The following is an 8,255-nucleotide window of genomic DNA, read 5'->3' as shown; positions in this document are numbered from 1 at the left end:
ATGTGGGGGCCGGAGGATGTGATGAGGGAGCACTACCCGAAGTTATTTGAGGTAGCGGACTTCGAGGATGAATTCTGATTCAAGTTGGGGAGAACTGTAACATCCGGAACCCTAAGTTACTAAATTCAATCATTTTTTTCATTATGAGAGTCCTCACGACGTGATATCTTGGGGTTCACGTCATGAGTGACCATTGACTCGTTGACCCTATTTTGTAGTCTCACGACGTGAAACATAAGGTCTCACGATGTGAGCATGGGTTAATGACCCCAAACCCTAATTTTTAGGTATTTAAGGGAATTAGAGGCTAGGGTTACCTATCCTCAACCTCTCTTACCCTCTAAGCCTTTGGAAACCCTAGTTCTCATGTCACCTTAAGTTATTGAGTATTTTTCTTGTGGAAATGAAAGAAAAGGAGAGAAGGAGAAGTATCTTGGCAATAAAGTTGCTTGGGATCATCATCATCATCGCTCATCTTTTTTGAACCATTATAAGTATCAAGACTCAAGCTTTATTGCATTTCATGACTAGATCTATGTTTTTATCCCATTTTCTTATGTTTTGGCTTGGTTAGAGTGGAGTAAATCCAGAAAGTTAGCAACTTTATGGATTCAAATGGTCTTTTAAGTCTTACATCTTTTAGATCTAGGATTTGGTGGAGTATTAGATCTTGCATGGGGACTTGAGGCCATATTTGCACATTTTAGCCTTAAATGGGGAAGGGACATGCATGGTGCATGCATGTCCATAAAGAAATCATTTTTATGGACCATTAGGGTCCCCTTTAGCTTGTGGATGGAGCGGAATTAAGGGATGAATGGATTAAGAACGTTGAAAAGTTGACTTTGGGTTTAGACTGTTATCACAACGTGAAACATAAGGTCTCATGATGTGATCATGTGTCACATTCCCTACTGAGTCGTTTGAGTTAGGAGTGAGTCCTAGATTTGGATCGGACACATCCCATGACATGACCAAGGATTGGTCACAACTTGAGGCACTGCTTTGGGCTTTTGGGCCTTAATGGGTTACTAGTTTCTGACTTTGGGCCTTATTGTGCTTGGGCTCATTTGGGGCTTTGGGTGTCATTCAGGGATTTGGGCCTTCTTGGATTAGGCACATGATGGGTTTTGGGCTCATTTAGGAAGATGGGCCACTATTGGGATTTTTTGTGTTATTAGGTTGGGCCTTAGATTTGGGCCAAGTAAGAAAAGGGTAAAAAAGTCTTTGATCCTGGATATCAGTCAAGTAGCTTATATTCTAGATGTAGGTCGAGATCCAACTATTTATTGGGTACTATTTTGATGATGTTAGCGTGGGGATTTTCCGGACAAGTAGACCGATATTCATTTGAGTGTTTCAGTAGCTTGAGTTGAGTTTCCTAACTGTGTTTAGTGAGTCGAAGGCACCAATGTCGGTCCATTTTTGATATGTATCTTTGTGATTATTGCATGTCTTATGTGTTTATATGTTTATATGTTTACCAGGCGAGGCTCAATGACTGATAGATTTGTATACCGAGCAGGGCTCAATGTCTAGCGGGGCCCATTATATGTTTATTATATATGGTATGTGGTATCTTAGCGGAACACACTTAAGCTTTGTGCTTAAGGCTTTTAGTTTATGTGTGACAACTCGATATTTCGAGGCAATATAATGGAACGCAAGTCAAATTTAGGTCAAAATTTAACTTTCCAAAAATCTTATTTGGGTTAAATAAAGTAGTAGGAATCGTGTCAAGGTTTTCATACATATAAAGAACCCTAAAATCCGAGTTATAACAAAGAAGTTATGGCCAATCGAAGATTCTCGGCAAAACCGGCAATACTGATAAATGTAAAACGTGAAGTTTCAATACAATAGTTTTTGGCCTTAGGTATCTAAATGAAAGTTTTAGATATCATCAAACTGTAAACGTACATAAAAAGAACGTCCAAATCTGACTTCGTATGAGGAAGTGGTGATTTTTCTAAGTTACAAATATAGCAGTAGACAGCTAAAAACTCGAAATAGAGATCGAGAGACTTTTAGCCGACACAATCTAAATGAGAATCGAAGGGCTCAACAATACTAGCGCAACGGTAAAAAGTCTGACGAAAACGGACGTCGGATGAAGAAGTTATGGAACTTTAACGGACTTTTCCTGTCCCCACCTATTAAAAATAGAATCAAAACTAGCCGACGGAGTCTAAACGAAAGTTGTAGATCGTAGTCTCACCTTCGCGTGGATATAAAGAACGTCGAAAACGGAGTTCGTATGAGAAAGATATGAATTTTTGAAGTTTGTTAATTAATTTAAATATAAATTAAATTAAATCCCGGTATTATCCGAAGGAGGAGTCACCGGTCCGATCCCTCGTACGCCCAGCGTACCGTCGTACGCCCAGCGTACTCGGATGCTAGGCTCCGGTTCGTCCACGTCGCTCCAATGTTTCGACCGAGGATGCGCTCATGCATGACGCATGAGTACGCAGCGCGTACTCTAAGTACGCCCCGCGTAACGCAACCCCCTCAGACCCCTATAAATAGCATGCGAGGGTGCCGGCCAAAATTGCTAATTTCCTTCCTTTCTCGCGCCGAAGCTCTGCGTTTCAATCCTCGGAATCATCCCAAAGGCCCGACTTTCATATCCAAGGTGGGAAGAAAGTTTTACACTCCTGAGACTCCCGAGATTTCCCGAGAATCTCGAGAGATCCGCTTTCTCGAGTAGAAGTTCTGCTCGGTTTTCGTCACGCATTCTTCAATCAATCAGGTGAGTTCATACCCCTATAATCCACACTTTTAAATGTTTTATGAATATTTTTATATGCTTTCTCGAGTAAAACACACGATGATTATCGTATGTTATATAAAGTTTCGTTTTATACTTTTTATCAATGGAATCATATGTGATCTATAATCATTATAAAGAAACTTTTGTGTGCAAAATGCATCACGATAATATCATATCTTTCGGAAATTGAAAAGTGTTTTTATTTATATATAAATCAAACACTCCGCTTATACTGTATGTATATGTGTCCACCTTTGGTACTACAAACATACGATTATTTTAGTACTACAAACATACGATTATTTTGGTACGAAAAACATCAATATTTTGGGATACTTCTTGTTAATAAATCAATCATATGTGATTTATAACTAGTATACAAATAGATTCACTACAAGTTCAACAGTTTCACTAAACATATTACTTTAAATGACTTTCTTAAACGTTTTTACATGATTAAAGCTCGTTATCAAACTGTCTTACATACTGTAAGCTTCCTTTCAAAATCGGTTACAAAGGTGTTTTCAAACAATGGTTTTACGTGTACTTAAACTGTCTTATCAAACAAAATACTTTCAATCATTTTATAAACTGACATCAAGTCACAAACCTTTATTAGACTTTTCAACGGTTTTACAAAACATCTTTATGCTTTTATATTATAAATTGCATGCCTCTATATGTATAGTTATATAAGAAATGTTTAAAAGACTTAGAAATGCTATCCACCCTATTTCCTTTTCGCGCCTTGAGATGTGGTCTGGTGGGATATTGGGTATTCGTCCGAAAGTCGTTTAAATATTAGTTACATATCATGTATACATATATGGTCATAAATGTTCCCTCAGTAATTTAGTTCCGATACAAATAGATATCAATGGTGTATAAACCTACTTGGTCACTCATCAATTACATTCTAGTAAACTATTATAGGAATAGTTTAGAGTAAAGAAAACATTTTCACTACTACAACAAATTACACCAGAGTCAGTTCATTCATGAGTCCAGACTACATGTTATATGAAGGAATACTCTTACTTGAATACTTATACATGAATACTTATACATGAATACTTATACATGAATACTTTTACATAGACATTATATGGCAATTTAATATTACATGTTATATGTCTAGATATGGTTATATTGTTCGCCTTTCTATCTTTACCTTGTGATTCAATCACATCATCGACGAGGTAGACTGGGACTTTATCTCCTAGTACCACATCATACTTTGAGGGACTAACCATTCCGACAACCACTGCTAGCTACAGAGGTAAATGAACAATCTACGGATGTTCTAGGTTGATACCATCGTGGGTATACATAAGGGACTAACTATTCCTACACCCGACTGTTAGCAACAGAGGTAAATGAGCAGTCTACGGATGTTCTAAGTTGATACCATTTCAGGTATACTTAAGGGGCTACTAATATGAGTTAAACAAGGAAAAACCATCACATTTTCAAGAGATACGTACTGTCAAAACAGTCAGGTCTAGGTAAAAGACTACTTTCAAAACATTCGAGTCTTGGTAGAAGACTACTTTTATACTAGTAGGAAATATGGGATTTTCTAGAGCTTTTCATACTTATACTAAATGTTTCATCATTCATTTACCAGTCTTTCATATCAACTAATCAAAGTAATGACATTAAATACTTATGAACTCACCAGCTTAAATGCTGATCTACTCTTTCAAAATAACTTGTATTCTCAGGTTACAAATAAACAGGTGTCGATACAAGGTTTAGAGAAGATGGAGCACTCAAGACTCGTCTTTTATTTTGATAAGTTATTATCATATCTTGTACAATGAAAGAAAACACTTGTAATTAAAATTATACTATTGATGCAATGGATGATGTTGTTGCTTGTTTACTACTTTACATTTGTTGTGATGCATACATGACGTCCTCCGCCCCAGAACGTTTCCGTCGTTCGTGGTTTTGGGGTGTGACAGATTGGTATCAGAGCTTTGTTTATAGTGAATTGAGTATATCAACCCATAAAAGATATACTAACTATAAATACAATGGGATTAAAAATACTCTGATTTAGAGTATATACTTTAAATAATAAGATATTTAAGTAAGTATACGTGTTGCATTCATACTAAAATCAGTGTCACTAGGACAGTACAAAAGAATTACGATTGTTGGGCAACACAAGTGGGCTTAGAGACATATGGTCAAAACTGGGAAGATATAGCCTGATCGCCTATATTATCCGAGGGTTGACTAGCATGTGCCTAAGTTTAAGTGTGTAGTCGCAACAATGCTAAAATCTTACCAACCCTACCACAATGAGAACAATAGAACATAACATAAAAATTAAAATACTATAGGAGTATTTGGTGTTACTATAAGTACTTTATACTTGAGAATTAAAACGGGATCCTCATTACTAAGTTGATAGTTGCTAAATGGATACACTAAGGCTACATGTAATTAGGATGTTATAGACTTAGAATCAGTGGTAATTTTGCCTTACCCTTATTCTATGTGAATTTGGAAATAAGGTCACTTATTCGAAGGTCTATCCTGTTTAGATTACACATAGCTGGTATGCACTTCACAAATAGTGATGTAACTAATGAGGGTTTTCTAAATAATTATCTAGATAGTTCGTCTAATAATTATCCACTTACCCTAAATTCTCGCATAGAAATCACAGTTGGACTCCATCCCCTTGACAACCAGTATCTTTCGAATAAAGTTATAGCTGGTTGGTTTGGAGAAGAACCATAGAACGATCATCCTATCCCCTTGGATGATCACCGTGATGAAGGCTTTTCTTACGATGCTAATTCCAAACTAGAGGTTGAGAACCTACCCCGAGCAACTTCCTTTCCAATTCCTAACCCTCGTCCGGCTCTTCATGGCCCGACGCCTGATTCGGTGGAATGCTTGGGAACATGGAGCCAATAACAAGATCAGCCCATGCCAGTTATTGTCGACCGAAACTTTTACGACCTGAGCAATGGGGGCTCAGCAGGTAGAACCTTGCCAATCATGGGCCGCAGAGTGGCCCAAAATTAGATTCAAGGCAGGTCAGCCCAACATCAGATTGCCGAAGTTGTCACCGATGCGAGAATGCATACCCTCCACACCATTCATCTAGAAGATGCTCACGAGAGATCAGAGAGAAACCATGAAACCCTACTGCAAGCACTGACTGAATCACGAGCCGAAGTCATAGGGCTCCGAGTACACCAGATGGTGTGCGAAAGACACCTACTTGACATGGAACGTCAATTGGTTGGACTAAAAAAATTCACCCGAGGAATTACCGTCGCCAGTAGTAGACGCTTTACTTTATTTCCCTTATAAAAAGAGAAATCGTATTTTCTGTCTATGCCTGATGTCGCATTTTCTATGAAATTATCTGGTACCGTAACTACTTTAGTTAGGTCTTTATGCTGTCAGGAACTACCTCCTGTGGATATGATGTAAAACCTTTACAAGGTCATTTCCCTGAACCTTTACGCCGTAAATATCCAAGATATTGACAGCCGGCTAACTTTTGTGTCATTTCCTTCATTCAAGTACTCTTATCATACTCTCATTGGAGTCTATCTGAAACCTGCTTTAGTTAAGTCATTGGACCATAGCAAGTTAAATACGGAAACATTTCCAAGTCTCTTTCAGTGGTTGGATTTTGTTATTCACCAACCCACGATACCTCAACTTGTACAACAAACGTCTTGAGAACATTCTACGAACTTACCTCTATTCATTACTAGGGCTGCATCATAGGGATGTAGGTCAAACCTTCGCGAACATACTTTCATTCTGTACTAGGACTGCATCATAGAGATGTAGGTCAAACTTTCGAGAACATCGTCGTACTCTTAACATGAACAATCTAAGTACATCAGGTTCAACCCTTTATACACACACTTCCATCCAGCACTAGGACTGCATCATAGGGATGTAGGTCAATCCTTCAAGAACATACTTCTATTATTTACATGAACGATCGAAGTACGTCTAGGTTCAACCATACTCGCTCATAAATTCATTTTTCTTTTCATATAACAGAATCATGTCGCCGAAGAAAAACGATCAACCCATCTACCAAACACCAACTCTTCAGATTGATGCAGCTACCTTTCAAGCTGCAGTCTCGGCTGCCGTGTCAGCTGTTCTGACCCTCCTCAACGCTAACAACGCGAATGTTAGCGGGATCGTTAACAATAATTCCAATCCAAGTAACAGTCAAGTACCTCAACAAGAAACAAACTACCACGACACCCCGAATCCCAAGCCCAAGAATAGCAAACGAAAGTTCTGGGCTAAGTCTAAAGGAAAATCACCCCAAGGGATGAGCAAAAGACGACAACATGTGGCAACCTTCGCAGCCACGACATCTGTACATCCTACTACCATCTCTTCTGGTATCCCAATTGTCCCTACACCAGCTAGGCAGTATGCCGGAAACACTACCATAATGCAATAAGTGCGGCTTCCATCATCTAGGTAGTTGTCGTCCGTTACATTGCTTTAAATGCAACAAGAACGGACATACTACAAATTGCTGCTGGACTCGGATCCAACACATTACTTCAACCACCAATGTCGAAATCTCTCGAATATGCCATCTATGTGGCGTAATAGGACACTTCAAGAGGGACTGTCCAACAGAGAGAATGATAGTGAATCCGGAGGAGTGTGACCTCATTATGGAAAGAGACAACAAAGGACCCTACTATAGTATAGGTTCACTTCCAACCGTCAGTAATATCTATGTTTTTATAAACCAACTAGAACTAGTGCAACTAGAGTCTTACCTTTTGCGAGATCCTGTCTGTATAGGAATTCTCGTCCTGTGTATACTTGTCTTTTGTAGTATACCTTATTCGCAGCAATAGTCTTATAGTAGTCTAAAGTGCTGTAACTATGTTGATGGTTGCACGGTTGTGTTTTGTCTGTAAACATCTTACGTTCAAATCTAATGTCTTTAAGTTTCCTTATGATCCTAACATTATCATATGACTTGATTCAATTTGATCCTCACAAAAACAGCTTCATACGTACATCTCTTCCTCCGAAATTTTCTTTCTAGCAAAGCCGTCGTTCCAGAATACCAAAGTACTCATGCATAGAGCACTTATTGTTTCTCATCATTTCCGAAGAAAAATTCAACAAACCGCCCCGAAGTACCACTCGTACAGCACGTCAAGTTCAATCCAAAGACCCATACGGTTGATCTATTGTTGAAGAATGTATACATAGGGGTAGTATATAATCAAGGTTCTACAGGTTTAGAATTGATGATTCCACTCTAACTTCTTTTCCTCGTTGGGATGTGAGCTTAAAGAAGAATCATTTATTCGACTACCTTTTCAATCTTAATTATATACGACTCGTATACGCGAAACTGAAATTGATGAACCAGGTATGAGTTCTAAGATGTACTTCAAGATGGAGACTACTTAAGAAGACTACGAGTGATCATGCTGCCATGTGAGTAAAC

This window comes from Lactuca saligna, chromosome 5 (genome assembly GCF_052625555.1).
Source record: "Lactuca saligna cultivar CGN05327 chromosome 5, ASM5262555v1, whole genome shotgun sequence".
Taxonomy (NCBI): Eukaryota; Viridiplantae; Streptophyta; class Magnoliopsida; order Asterales; family Asteraceae; genus Lactuca; species Lactuca saligna.
The sequence above is the reverse complement of the archived record's forward strand: the minus strand, read 5'-3'. Positions refer to the sequence as shown.